The sequence below is a fragment of the Diorhabda carinulata genome, chromosome Y (assembly GCF_026250575.1).
Source record: "Diorhabda carinulata isolate Delta chromosome Y, icDioCari1.1, whole genome shotgun sequence".
NCBI lineage: Eukaryota > Metazoa > Arthropoda > Insecta > Coleoptera > Chrysomelidae > Diorhabda > Diorhabda carinulata.
Window position 1 is genome coordinate 2,490,671 of NC_079473.1, and position 16,063 is coordinate 2,506,733.

At 35.3% G+C, this 16,063-nt stretch overlaps 1 long non-coding RNA gene across 1 annotated transcript; it reads right to left on the bottom strand.

Moving 5' to 3' along the window:
* Positions 1–8,853: 8,853 nt before the first annotated feature.
* Positions 8,854–9,143, bottom strand: LOC130903117 (uncharacterized). Its single transcript, XR_009060537.1, has 2 exons — positions 8,965–9,143; positions 8,854–8,912 (listed from the first exon to the last, which is right to left on the bottom strand). It is a non-coding gene; the product is annotated as an uncharacterized LOC130903117 (long non-coding RNA).
* Positions 9,144–16,063: the final 6,920 nt, after the last annotated feature.

A 16,063-nucleotide genomic window follows, 5' to 3' on the forward strand; every position in this document is an offset into this window, starting at 1 on the left:
CATAGTGTGAGAGCCCTATTGAAAGCAGCACTCGTTCTGTATGGTGGCCACAAAACATTCTGCTTCAAAGGGGTGAACCAGGAAGAATGAACCAAACCTATTAAACCATTTTCGGAAAATTCTACACCCACAAATGCCATTGTTACTATAAAACTACAAAATAAAGGTCAAAACTCATACCACTGCTAAATACCAAGTTAATAAAAATGCATAAAATCTACTTCTATTTGAGACAAACAAGGTAAATCATAGCACTACAAATATAGCCATTTAAGTCAATGTATGAAGTTAAGACATATGGTTTATTGAGTTTCTTCATCTATTTGAGCGCTAAAATTTTGGAGGCAATTTATTCAATCAATACCTCCAATTGGCTATTTCCCAATCATAAATGTTTCGCTTGAAACATGAAAATTATAACTGAATAAAATTAAGAATTGAGAAATTGAATTATTATTTTCGACCATACATGCCATAACCTTTAACCAGATATATTCAAATCAAAAAATATAAATAACTATAATAATTATTATACTTACCACAATGGAACAACAGAAAAACTAAAAACACTAATAGCAGCACCGCAGATCATGTAACTATTATTAAATAAAATATATATTCATAATAAAATATATAATCATAATAACCAAGCCGGTTTATGATTAATATAAAATGGTCGTTCGTTGTGGATGGCGGGTTGTCATCATCATGTTGGCTAGCGGCGCAAGCGCATACGCGTTACCTAGTAGATCCCGCCAATTATAAATTTTTATAGGAAGTTTCTTAAAAAAAATTATTTATAGATATTAGATAATATTATAGGTTTTGTTTAAATACTATATAAAAAGATCTCAATTTTTTTGGACTTAATAAATAAAAAAATGCTGGAATTTTCAGTGTCATGGTTGTTTATTATCGAAAATAGCCTCACAAAATAATTACATTAGTCACAAAATAAAACAAATGAAATATATCTGATTTTTTCAGATGAGTTATCACTAGATAGTCTCGTCATTATGACGTGACAAGATGTCGTGTTATACACGTCAATTATTTGACGTTATTATCACGTAGATTTTTGGTGGTCTCAGTGTTTTCGACCAGTGATCACCAAATGTTGACGCCATTATGACGTGCCCTTGCTAGCTGGGTCTTAGCACAGCGGCTGTATTCCTCAAAGACAAATCAGGCAATTTAATCAAAGCACGTGCATTGTTAGACTCGGGTTCTCAATCAAATCTAATAACCTCTGACCTTGCGCGAAAATTAAATATCGGTACTACCAAAATAAACTTACCAGTGATCGGTGTTAATCAGGTTACTACTAATATCACAGAGCAATTAAATATTGATATAGTTTCAAGAGAAAACAATTCTTTTCAACAAAATGCTACATTTTTAGTTATAAACCAAATAGCGGGTAATATTCCAAACTTCAAAATCGATTGTCAACATTTAAATATACCGAAACGAAACACATTACTCTTGCGGATCCTGAATTCGATAAATCCGCCAAACTGGATATTCTCTTAGGCGCAGGTGTCTTTTGGGATATTTTAGCGGATGGGCAATTTAAGCTCGGCGACGGTAAACCGATACTTCAGAAAACATTATTTGGATGGGTCATATCGGGACCCATATATCAAAATTATTCAATTCAAAATAACAGTAGTAATACCATATCATGTAATTTAATCACAACTACGCTTGAAAACGCAATTGAGAAATTTTGGAAAATCGAGGAATACCAAGACGATAACAAAACCAAACGGACGATTGAAGAAAAACAATGCGAAAAACATTTCCTAAAAACAATTCAGCGGACCGAAACTGGCAGATTTCGTGCGACGTTGCCAGTTCGCGAAGGTGTAGGCGATTTGGGGAATTCGAAGATGAATGCGATTAAAAGGTTTCACAAATTAGAAAGTAAACTGATCAATGATACAGTCATACGTCAACAATATTCGGAGTTCATGAGGGAATATGAAAAACTCGGGCACATGACCAAGGTGCCGACGTGGGCAACGGAAGTGGATGGAAAGGGAGTTTTTTACCTACCACATCATGGTGTCGTGAAGGATAGTGCAACCACTAAACTACGAGTGGTGTTCGATGCATCCGCCAAAACAGGAAACGGTATTTCGTTGAATGATACGCTAATGGTGGGTCCTACAATACAGGAAGATCTTTTTGCTATCATCATTCGTTTTAGACAACACAATGTAGCAATGGTAGCGGACATAGGGAAGATGTACCGGCAGGTGGAAATTGTAGAAGAGCAACGTGATTTACAGCGAATTATGTGGCGTTCGGATCCAAACCTGCCTCTAGAAGTCTACACATTAAACACCGTAACATACGGCACAGCTCCAGCTTCATTCATTGCTATACGATGCTTGCACCAACTCGCTTTAGAAAACAGTAAAAAGTACCCAGTAGCATCACAAGTAATAACTCGCGATTTTTATGTTGATGACCTCATCACTGGTACAGACACCATTGAAAATGCACAAATTTTGAGGCAAAACATCACCAACATTTTAGAAAGTGGATCCTTTCCTCTTCGGAATTGGAAAACTAACAAACCAAACATTTTCAACGATATTAACAACATTTCAGATCTACCAGATCATTATCTATCAACCGATGACCAATCAAAAACTTTAGGGCTTGTCTGGAACTCTCAATCAGACACGCTACATTTCAGCACAGATTCAATACAAATTGAAAATAACAATTTCACAAAACGCGAAATACTCTCCGTAATTGCTCAGTTATTCGATCCATTGGGCTTGGTCGGTCCAGTAATTGTTAAAGCCAAAGTTATCATGCAAAAACTTTGGCAGCACAAAGTAGATTGGGATCAAATTGCTCCTTCACCAATAATTTCAGAGTTTATTCATTTACAAAAGGAATTACCTATTTTGGCTACAATTAAAATTCCTTGACAAATAACAGCGATTCACATTTTCAGCGATGCATCTACTATCGCGTATGGTGCGTGTTCATACCTACGAACTGTAGATAACTCCGGACAATGCTCTGTACGTTTAATTTGTGCTAAATCAAGAGTAGCACCTTTAAAGGTTGTCACGTTGCCACGCTTGGAGCTAAACGCAGCTTTATTAGCAACGAATCTGACAGCTAAACTCATGGAGGCTTTTACTTGTCGTATATCTAACATTTTTTATTATACTGATTCAACCATCGTTTTATCGTGGTTAAATACGGAACCCGCACTTTTAAAAACATTTGTAGCAAACCGCGTAGCGGACATACAAGGAAAATCCAAAATCGAAAATTGGCAACATGTAAAATGCGAACATAACGCGGCTGACATCATCTCGAGAGGATCACTACCCAGTCAGCTGCTCGAATGCGACATGTGGTGGAACGGGCCATTCTTTCTAAGCAATCCTAATCAACCGGTCACGAATAATAATTTTTTACCACTCAATGAATTACCAGAGGTAAAAAATTCCGCGTTAACACAAAATGTAATTATAGCTGATAGTACGATATTCGAGAGATATTCTAATTTCGACAAATTAAACAGAGTCATAGCGTGGATTTTACGATTTAAAGGTAACACATTACGTGCAAAACATGATAGAATATACGGTACAAAACTCACAGTGCACGAATTAAAACTGGCAAAACAAAGTATTATAAGGGCAACGCAATCCGTGCATTTTGCGGAAGAAATAAAATGTTTAATTAAAAATAAACCGCTAAACGCTCATTCAAAATTGTTAACTTTAAACCCATTTTTAGATAGCGATCATTTATTGCGGGTAGGGGGGAGAATTGTCAATTCAAACTTTTCATTTGACAAAAAATTCCCTTACGTCATACCTCATAATGGTCACGTCACGCGCCTTCTAATCGAAAGAGAGCATACATTATTATTACACGCTGGTGCTCAAGCAACTTTGGCCTCTTTCAGAAACAACTTTTGGCCATTGCGGGGTAAACGAATTGTCAAAAAGATTTTATATCAATGTATAACTTGCTTTCGAGTTAAGCCTCGCTCTTACAATGAAAAAATGGGAAACTTACCTAGCGTACGCTTCGCACAAGCTAGACCGTTTTTAAGCAGTGGCATCGATTACGCGGGGCCATTTTCGGTCAAGGAAGTTAAGCACAGAAATAAAAAATTTATAAAGGCATATTTGTGTATTTTTATTTGCATGACTACCAAGGCTGTGCATTTAGAGGTAGCAACTGATTTAACTGCAAATTCGTTTCTAAACGTCCTCAAAAGATTTGTTTCACGGCGCGGTCTTTGCAGTGATATATATTCTGACAATGGGGGATGTTTCGTTGGAGCAAACAATGATTTGCGATCGTTCCTAAAAACATTAGAACAAGACAATTCATTTTCTACATTTTGTGACACACAAGGAATTCGGTGGCATTTTAACCCTGCGAACATCCCGCATATGGGTGGTTTGTGGGATTCGGCTGTGAAATCGGCCAAATAACATCTAAAAAGAGTGATAGGCCTAAACTGCTTGTCTTTGGAAGATTTTACCACCCTATGCATTCAGGTGGAGGCCACTCTTAATTCTAGACCTTTCATCCCATTAACCGATGATCCCAACGACCTTTGTCCTTTAATTCCCAGTCACTTTTTAATTGGCGACGTGTTGAAGGCCATACCTCAATCGAACGTTCAGCAAATACCAGTTAACAAGCTATCAACGTATCATGCACTGCAGCAAATGTATCATCATTATTGGCGACGTTGGTCTTCCGAATACGTCTCAACTTTGCAGCAACGTGTAAAGTGGAAAACTGCAAGTAAAGAACTTCTCAATATAGGAGCTCTCGCCTTATTGAAGGATAAGAATTCGCCGCCATTGTATTGGGCTTTAGCTCGCATTGTTAAGCTGCATCCAGGCAGCGATGGCTTCACTAGAGTAGTTACCCTCCGTGCGAAGAATGGAATCCTGAAGAGGGCGGTGTCAGAAATTTGCGTCCTACCCATAGACGTTTAAAAAGTGTTTCTTAGTGATTGACATTTATTTTGACATTTTACTTTTAAGTTGTTTGAAAACACATATAAATTTCATAATTTTTTATATTATTTGTCGTTTGAAAGTCGAGCCTTTCAAGGAGGCCGGTATGTTTAACCATTTAATGTATATATTTAAATTATGTTGAGTGCGCTACTGAACTTGGCACATGCGCCTACCTAGAGTAACCGGGCTTGCGCAGAAGAAGACAGACATCAATCATCAAGGAGCCACGAGGCCAACAGCGTTTTTTGTTCAGGCACACAAAGCATTTGTACAATAAAGTGAAAATCGAAACAAATCGTTTTATTGTGCTTCTCACATTGTATACAGTCCACTTTAAAACATTTTCAATCAAGATATCCAACCAAGACCTTGCTTTCCAACTTTTTTTGCGGACATTATTAAAACGATTTTGTCCCTAATGTTCAAAAACAACGCTATCTGTAGAATAAACTGGCACAGACTAAAAAATAACACCGAACACAATAAATCACACTATCTACTGAACAACGAATAATACTAAATGCTGAATGTCCGATGTTCGTTCGGTTATGCATCTGACCATAAGCGCAAATTATTTATAATATTACCGTACTTTCCTTCCTAAGTAAAGGCTTGGCAATATCGAAGAGAGGCTCGGGATGGTAATAGATCCATGTATGGAGTGTAGAGAAGGAGTAACATCTCTTATGGACGGTACGTTTAAAATATGGTCTGAATTCTGTAGGGATAATACGTGGCGCTGATTGTACTATGAGATTGAGATCTGAAGTTAAACACTTACTATATCTGAAAAAGAATTAAACAACGTTTAAAAATAGTAAAAAAATCATGGTGAAAACTTGTTGTATTTCTGGATGTATAAGTGGTTCTTTAAAAGATTGTGGTATTCGTTCATCTCAAAATATAAAACAAGCAAGTCTCTTTGGAATACCAAAGGTAAGTCATGTTTGAATCTCTTAGAAAGCAAAATTCATTCAAAATTGATATTTTTATATGACTATAACTATTATATTAGTTGCTAATGAAGTTCAATATTTTATTTTTATGAACCGAAATATTTTTTTTATTATTCTATTATTTTTATTGATCTAATTATATCGCTATAATTATTATATTAGTTACGGATAAAATTCAATATTTTATTTTAATCAACCAAAATGTTTTTTTTTATACTATTTCATTATTGTTACATGATTCTACTTTTTTTTCATATTAGAATATATGTATTATCTAAACCAAATAAATAGCTAAATAATAAAGTTAATTTAACGAGATTCTGTTTTGTTAATCGTTTCATTATTTTAATACTACTAATTTCATTATCACGGTGCATTATTTAAAGCATTACTATACAGTTATTTTCAAATCAGCGCGTAAAATTCTAGCGAATACCCTCTATAATCAGCGCCACCTATTTTCCCATCAAAAATCAGCTCACATTTTTTAACCCAGAGATGTTCCTCCTTCTCTACACTCCATAGATCCATGGTTACGCGACGACTTACCTTCGAATTCTGATTTGGACCATGCGGCATTCGTGCAGCGTTGCGTCTATTTAGCACTTGCATTTCTATATGAAAAATACCGAACAATCGTAAAAAAACGCCAGTGTCACATAAATGGAATGGGCCTAAGAGAGAAGGAAATTATTGCGGACTTTGTCAGTTATGACGCGTCTGGCCTTTTCTTAGCTGATTTGTACTTTATACAATAAGTTTTTACATATATTTATTGTATTTAAATATTTACCTCTATTATTCGATTCACTTCCCCATTTTGTTTTCTATTAGCATCTTGATTAGCCATTCGAAGTATTATCTGATGTGGAGTTGTCAGTATTGGTATTACCATTAGTTTTCTTAATGCTTCTTTTACACTTGTCAATTTGTCACTGTGCAATCCAATCAAACGAAGACTACGAAGAAGAAGAGGAGAAGCAAGAAGTAGAAGAAGAGAAGGAGGACGAAGTATAAGGAGAATAGCAGAAAAATACTTTTGAGTGGCGGTGTCGTGATTTTTAAAAAAATTTTCTATCGGAATTTAAATTTCCGTTCTAATTTTTGTAAAAATTTGTTAATTTTCTCAATAAAGTTTGTTGAAAAAATCCTATTTTTTAAATTTAAATAAATTTCAATCATTTTTATGCCCCTTTCCGTCAATTTGATGCCCAATTCCATTTGGCACAAAAATTTCAAAAATATGACTTAATTTATTATTCAACTATCAAGCCGATAATTTTTCTTATGTCTCAAGTCTATCAATTTCAATAAATTCCAATAAAACAACTTGAAAATAGCAATTTTTTTTCGCGTAATTTCGATGCATAAATCAAAGATTCTCAACATTTTTTTAGAATATTGTTGTGTATCGTAAAAAGTATAGAAAAGAAAAACAGCAGTGAGCGAAGAATTACTTAAACTAAAAAAATTTGATTCTTGTATTTTCTAAAATTAATATTCATCATAATAGAAGAGTGATAGTAAATTGACCAAATTTCGACTGGGAAAATGTGAAAACCAACCTGGAAAAATCGGGAGCAGACGAGTACTTGATTTTCAATTTCTACTGAACACCTATTTCAAGAAAAGTTGTGGATGTAACGGATAAAAGTATGAACAACTGTTGACTCGTTTTTCCTGAATTCTCTGTATCTGAGTTAAGAAGCTATGTGCATATCTATGTACTCTGCTTGGAATTGAAGGTAAAGTTATTCCAAGTTTCTCAGACAGAACTAAGACACCGAATGAGAACTCTTACGACAGAATAGAGTGCAGGAAAGCACATTCATTACTTCCTCTACCTTCCGTTGAACTATCAAGAGCTTCTAGAAGAGCGGGGAATGCAGGAAGTTGTTTCATTAAGGTCAACACTGCTTCGAGCATTTCTATACACCTTGTTTTACACAGTGTCTTTGAAAACTATATTTACCTGGCTCAATTCAATCGGAGATATGGAAAGTTGCTGTATACTGCAAGAAGTTACATCTTGGAAATTCCGGTTTGGACTTTCTTAATTATTCCACTCATTTTCATCTGCCATTATTGTGAAAAACTCTAGACTTTTTTCGATTCGATTTACTTCAGCGCGAATTCTGAAGCTAGATTTACTATAAAATTTCCTTGGACGAAACAACTCCCAGTTGCATCTATAATTTCATGTTCTATATGATACGTTTTGGACACAACATGAAACCATCATTTAATAATTGGAATAAGCTTAATTGAGGTACAATCTGCGAAACGGTTTTTGTTGGCAAAAATCTTGAAGAAGCCTATGGATATTTAGCGTCAGTGTGTGAAGTAACTTTTCTTAATTTCATAACTTTCCCATTTTCTGAATAATTCTCGTATTCAATGGCAAACAGAAACATTATCTAAATAGTTTTAGTTTGAAAATAACTAGGTATAAGACATCAATCAATCCAAAATATAAGTCGAATTCACTTTATTTACAATCCAAATTACAAATATAATGATATGAATATTCACTATCTATGGAAATTTAAATACCCGGATCTGATCGACGGTTATTGAACAAAGTCATAGAACATTCTAATCCCGGAGCTTTTGGCGAACATTATCTAATCAAAGTGTATTTCGAACTAGAGTTTCCATAAATAATCCAATTGTTTTATCCTAATATCACAAAATCTGGTTACAATTGTGAGGAATCAGCGATCAATGTCCAATTTAGCGGAGAATCAATTGAATTACTCATATTATTGATTGTTATACTAATAGATGGAGTATTGTCAATATTCTCAGTAGTTCTAGAATCACTAATTTCATTTATTATTTATTCTGCTACTTTTTAATTTTTTTCTGTATCCTTATATTCTGCTTGATTGCGATTGGTTTTTTCTATCAGATCACCAGATGCAACATTTTCCTACAGACAAATTTAAAAATTACTATATTTAAAATTGGTATTTTCATCTTACCTCTTCATTCGCAAATTTATCCTCAAAACCACTTGATGAAGGACTGGCTTTTCCACTACATTCAATTTGTGATTGCTCTTCTTCTAATATACTTTCCGTTGTTAAATTGATCATTAGAGCTGTACGCAATAGCAGAACATTGTAAAATAAAGTGTTACGACAAACCTGCTAATTTAAAGAAGACTATATAAATGTATATATTTTGCATAGAATAAATATTTTAATTTAATCATGACAACGTTAAGTTCTGTAGATAGAATTGGTCACAACATTACGCAGGCAAAACTCAAAGTTATAAAAGTTTTACATTTGTTTTTCTTATGACGGCGAACCGAGGAGATGGCCGAACCAGAATTTGTTGCGATTATCGAAAATTAAACAAAAATATAATACGCGATAGATTTCCACTTCCCCTTATTGAAGATGTCCTAGACAGCTTACAGAGAGCAAGGATATTCAGCACCCTTGATTTGAAAAATGGATTTTTTCATGTACCTGTTGAAGCAAGAGCACAAAATATACTTCTTTTGTAACGCCGATTGGTCAGTACGAGTTTATGAAATGTCCATTTGGAAGTAGTAGTCAAGCAGTTTTCCAACGATTCATCGCTCATGTCTTCAGGGAGTTGACTGCAGGAATGTACGTTATATACTACATGTTATCATCTTGAGTGCGAACGAAGAAGAGGGGATAGAGACAGCTGCAGAATATGGACTAGAAATGAAAAAGAAAAAGTGCCAACTGTTGAAAACCGAGGTAAAATTTTTAGGATACATAGTAAGTGACAAACAAGTCCCAATCATAACTACACACCTATGCAAATATACATAGTTATTGAGCATTCTTTTAGCAGCGATCTAGTGACGATTCGAAGCTTCACCGGATATACTACATGAATAGAAAGACGACCCCTGCAGAGATGAAGTATACAAGCTATGAGCTCGAAATACTCGCCATTATTAAAAGTGTGAAGAAATTCCGAATCTACTTGCTAGGAACGAAATTTAAAATAGTTACAGACTGTAATGCATTCATAAAAACCATGGAGAAAAGGGACCTTACAACAGGAGTTGCACGATGGGCCCTGATGCTAGAAGAATTTCAGTATGAAATTGAGTATAGACGATGTAGGCAGATGGCGATAAAAAGGATTTTGACTACCGAAGAATATGAAGATTTTTATTTAGAGCATGATATATTGTATAAATACGATAATGGATTAAAATTACTTGTCATTCCAAAGAACATGCAGACTTAAAAAATAATAATAAAAGTCCACGAGATAGGAAATTTTTGAAAGAAAAAAACACAAGGAGTAGTAAACAAGGAATTTTACATACCAAGACTAAAAGACAAAATAGAAACGATTAAAAATAACTGTATACCTTGTATATTATGGAATAAAAAGGAAGGAAAGAAAGAATGAATGCTTCATCCTATACAAAAACTAGAAGGTCCGCTAGAGACGTATTACGTCGACCAAATAGGACCAATGAAGTGAACAAAAAAATTATCAGCACATTTTTGTGATAGTTGATGACTTTTTCAAATTTGTGTGGCTTTATCCAACAAAATCAACCACGACGAAAGAAGTGACATGTTGTCTTGAAAAATAGCGTAAAATATATCACTTCGTCCTGTACGAAAGAAAGAAGGAATGCTTCATCCTAAAATCAACAAAATCAACGACGACGAAAGAAGTGATATGTTGTGAGCGTAAAATATTTGGAAACCCGTCAATGATAATATCTGACAGAGGATCCGCGTTCCGTTCTGAAGAATTCGAATTATATTGCCGAGAAGAAAATATTAAACATGCGTCAACAACTTGTGGAGTCCCACGAGGTAATGGACAAGCGGAAAGGGCAAATAGGACCCTTATACCAATCTTAACAAATCACAGTTTTGAAGAGCCAGGAAAGTGGTACAAATACGTTGACAAAGTACAGACTGCCTCTAATTCGACCTATCAGCGAAGCATAACTACCACACCCTTTGAAGTATATACATCTGATCCAAAATTAAAGAGAAAATTTTTAGATCCACACGAAATTGTTAAGGTTAAAGAAAATGATAGATATGACGTTGTTAAAATCGGAGATCACGAGGGACCCAATCGAACGACAACATGCGCTGAATATATAAATCCATGGGTCAGCTATGAAAGAGACGATTCCGAGGCGGATTCTGAGCAGAATGGCCCAATGTAGGATCGAGATTATTGCTCTACTCCATCCTACGGCGAGGCGCAAATTCTGTAATAACAGTGTTTTCTTTCTAACCGGCGTTTTAAGCAGAAAAGAACCCTAGACAACCAAGAAAATCATTTAGTTATTTATTGCGTTATGCAGTTCTGTGGTGATACGAGGATGTATTGAAAAATTCTTAGCCTACTATAAAACCAAACAAAATTTCAATGACAAAATATTTTATTACGCAACAAGACCTCCACACCTTTTATTACCTCATCGTTGGGAGAAAATTTACGACCTATTGAACTTTTTTTCAGTTGAGTGATCAGTAATGTCGGATAGTAATCTCCAGTTATTGTTCTACCCTTATTAAAAAAATCAATCATGATTCTCTCTCTCTCTCTTCTAGCCGTTTTCTATCCTTTGGATATAGGCCTCTCTCATATTTTTCCAGTTTTCCCTGTTCTGTGCCACTTGGTACCAGTTAAGTCCGGCTGTTCTCTTGATATCATCATACCATCTTTGTTGTGTTCTGCCGGTGCTTCTTTTCTCCCCCCAAGGTCTCCATCTTGTTATTTTTCCGCTCCAGTTGGTGTTATTTCGAGCAACATGTCCGGCCCAGTTCCATTTAAGACTACCTATTCGCCTCACTATGTCCTCGATTTTGGTTCTATTTCTTATCCACTCATTGGTTTTATGGTCTTTAAGCGTTATTCCTATCATTTTCCGTTCTATTGATCTTTGATGTACCTTTAATTTATTCAAGATTTTCTTTGTTAGGACCCATGTTTCACATCCGTGGGTTGTTACTGGGAGAATGCATTCCATGTAAACCTTGGTTTTTAGTTTGAGGGGTAGGTTGGAGTTGAAGACGTGTCGCATCTTCCCGTAGGCCGCCCATCCTAGATGTATTCTGTGGTTAATTTCAAGTTCTTGATTGGTTTTACCCAATGTTAATTCTTGACCTAGGTAGATATAAGAGTTCACTTTCTTTATCTGTTGTCCTCGCACATTTATACTCTCTTTGTTTGTCCGTTGGTTTGTCTTGAATTTGGTTTTAGAAATGTTCATTTCTAGGCATACTTTTCTTGCTTCTTGTTGTAGTTCTATAAGCATGTATTCTAATTCTTCACTGTTTGGGGCAAAAATGGCAATGTCATCGGCAAATCTTAGGTTACTTAGTTTTTCTCCCGATATATCAATTCCTCTGTCTTCCCAATGTAGGCTCTTAAAAACGTCTTCTAGCACCAGTGTAAACAATTTGGGTGACACAATGTCTCCTTGTCTAACGCCTCTTTTAATTATGATTTCCTCAGTGTCTTCATATAGCCTTACTTTCATTTTTGAGTTATCATTTAGTGTCTGTATAATGTCAATATATCGTTGGTCTATTCTTGCATTTTTCATTGACCTGATAATTGCCCAAAATTCAACTGTGTCGAAGGCCTTTCTAAAATCTATGAAGGCGATCCATAATGGGATGTTATATTCCGTTACTTTTTCGTTCAGTGTCCTTACGGTGTGGAGATGTTCTATTGTGCTCATGCCTTTTCTGAAGCCCGCCTGCTCATAGGGTTGGTATGCGTCGAGTTTGAATTCAAGGCGGTTTGCTATTATTCTCATAAAAAGCTTGTAGATCTGTGATAGCAGGCTGATTGGTCTATAGTTTTCTAGGTTGCTTGGATCACCTTTCTTATATATCAGTATGACTATCGCGGTGTTCCAATCCTGTGGTATTCTTCCCTCGGTTAGGCATGTATTAAATAACGATTTAAGCTCTCTTATCAGTAGGCTTCCACCTTCCTTCAACATTTCCGGTATGATGTTATCGTCACCTGCCGCCTTTCCGTTTTTTAGTTGATTTAAAGCTTTTACAATTTCTTCCTCTTCAATCTCAGGTAGATCCTCGGAGCCAACGTTACATATCCTGTTTTTATGGTCACTGTTTGCTTTTCTAACATCCTCATTGTCTATTTTGGACTCGTACAGACCTGTGTAGAACTTCTCTGTTACCTTGAGTATCTCTCTTCGATCTTCTGTTATGTTATGTATATATATATATACATAACAGAATCATGATTACTCCATGGCAATCCCAAAAAACTGGAGCAAGAACTTTTCTAGCACAATTTTGAACACGAAACTCCTTAGGTCTGGGAAAACCAGAGTGTCGCCATTCCATCCATTGTTGCTTTGTTGTCATAAACTGTATCGATATTTTCGAGGACTGACACAGGGCTGGCCTTCCCGATCGGTCATCATCTTCAATGGAAAATTTACCTCGTAAATCTGCTCACCTCTTAACGCTTCTAAATACAGGTACTTGATGATGGCTCGATACTCCAATTTTTCGATTTTCACATTTTCGGTGGACATATTTTTTCTTTCAATTTATTGCGTAACTCTGGTTTACGTTTTTGACGTAAAACTTAACACTGACACTTTTAATAAGTTATTGTTCGGTATGCTATGGTAACGCAATATTTTGTTTATGCATGGAACTGGTCTAGGCTACCAACTTATAAATACATCGTCGTATAGTTCAAATCGGGGAAGACAATAACCCCCCCACTTTGGGATTCTCAAATATTTGAGGTTACCTACTCCAAAATAACGTTTTCATCACTTTAGGGTTATGTAACACAATGGGGTTTATCTAAGAGATACAAAAATTTTAAATTGTTCACAATATCCAGTACAAAATGAGTAATTACTGAACTTACCACTGAATTTGAAAATTGTTCTAAATCAGCCTGAATTATTATAGCTAGTATTTCCTACAAGAAATAATCCATTGATGATTTGCAGTTATTACAAATACCAAAAACAGTTGAATCACCTCTTCCTGTAGTTTTTTGTATCTTTCGACCAAATGGATCAAATTCCATATTTTTTTCAATGCCTTTAGTGAGTTACTAATTCAATTAACTAACCATTTGAAATCAAATTATACGCGGTAATATCTTTTGTTTTGTACAAAACACATAGAAACTAGAGAACATCGAAACAGGCGTCATACAGTGTAATAGTGAGTGTGCGTGGTAGTAGTAGTAAATGCAGCACACAAATTGTTCTCACGTATTTTATGAAATAATCATCACTTTTCCCCTTTTGTTCACTATCATCATCTTTATTAGCCATTCGAAGTATTATCTGATCTGGAATTGTCAGTATTAATATTGTCATTCGTTTTCTTAATGCGTATTTGACACTTCTCAATTTGTCACTATGCAATCCAATCAACCGTTTATTCCATAATTATATACAGTGAAACTTGGTTAAGTGAGACATCAAGGGGCCTGCACTGTCGTTTCACTTATAGAGGTATTCCACTTACCCAGTGTCTCAAATATACAGGTATAAATAAATATCTGTCTCATTTACTTAGGGTTCCATTAATAGAGGTGAGAATACAGGTTCTTTCAGTTATACAGGTTAAATTATTAAATAAAATAAAAGAACGTGTTATGTGTGTAAATGAGTTTTAACACCTTTGAAACATCGCGGAGATTTGGATTTTCCGATTAATAGGATAGGCAACTTTTCAGTTCCTGACATGTTAGCAACTAGAAGTATTGTAATGCGCTCTTTACTGAGTTTTCCGCCATGACAAGACTCACCTTTTAAGGTAAAAGTTTTATCGGTTAGACACTTGTAAAATAAACCCGTTTCGTCTGCGTTCAAAATATCATCAGCAGAATAATTGCGTAATAGAAGTGGTAGGTCTTCAATCCATTGGCTACATTTGTTAACATCAACAGCGTTACTTTCTCCACAAATTGCTTTGAAAACTATACCGTTTCTTTTCTTAAACCCTTCCATCCAACCATTGCTGCTACAAAAATTATGAATATCGAGCCTTCGCGCGAAATCTTGTGCCTTTTCTTTAATCATCGGTCCACTTACCGGAACGTTTTTGTTACGAAGTTGCTTGACCCATATTAGCAAACACTGTTCAAGTTCAGGATATTCTCATAAACGTACACGTTTTAGTTTTCCTTGTCCTTCAGAACATTGTGATTCAATTTTATGTTTACTCTGAACTATTCTACAAAGAGTAGATTTTGGCACATTAAATTCGGCACAAACTTCTTCGCGTGTCTTCCCACTTTCATAAACGGATATTAACTTCAGTTTTTCACGTAATGATAACGATTGTAACTTTCGTTTTGGCATTTTTCAAATAAACATCTGTATGATAGTAAAGCGAAACTAAAACTGAAGGTAATTGAAGCTCAAAATTTGTACTTACGTACTTGAAATTATGTGTGGAATTTGTGGGTAGAATAAGAATGAGTAAACAAACAATGTTATCTCAGTTACAGAGGTTTATGCATATAAAATTTACTCGCTATCTCAGTTATAGAGGTAACTATGATGATAAATCGAAAGAACAAATCCCAGATATAGAGGCTTACCTCGTCCCACTAACAGAGGTAATTCAGTGCCAAAGTGTTAGGACCTCAGCATGAGTTCCAGTTATGGAGGTTTCTCACTTATCCAGGTCCCACTTAACCGAGTTTCACTGTATACTCAGATTTGAGATCATTATTGAAGGTATCTAAGGCTCCATTTTCCGATTCTTTTTCATACTTATACAATTCGAAATTATGTATGATTGTACCATTCAAGTCCAGAAAGAAATCATGCTCATTTACGTTTCAAACGATAAGCATTTTTACTTCTTGTCAACATCATTTTCCTCATCATGGCTCTTCACATTATAATTGTTACATAAGATAGCATTAGATGGCTAGTGTATGGTCTACTATATCAACTACACATGACCACTAGGTGGCAGCAGAACGGACGTCAAGTAGAAACGTCAGTGGTACTCCTGCGCTTATCAGAGATATTGTAAAACATATATAATTCCTTAATAAAATAGTATTCAATAAGTTCTGACT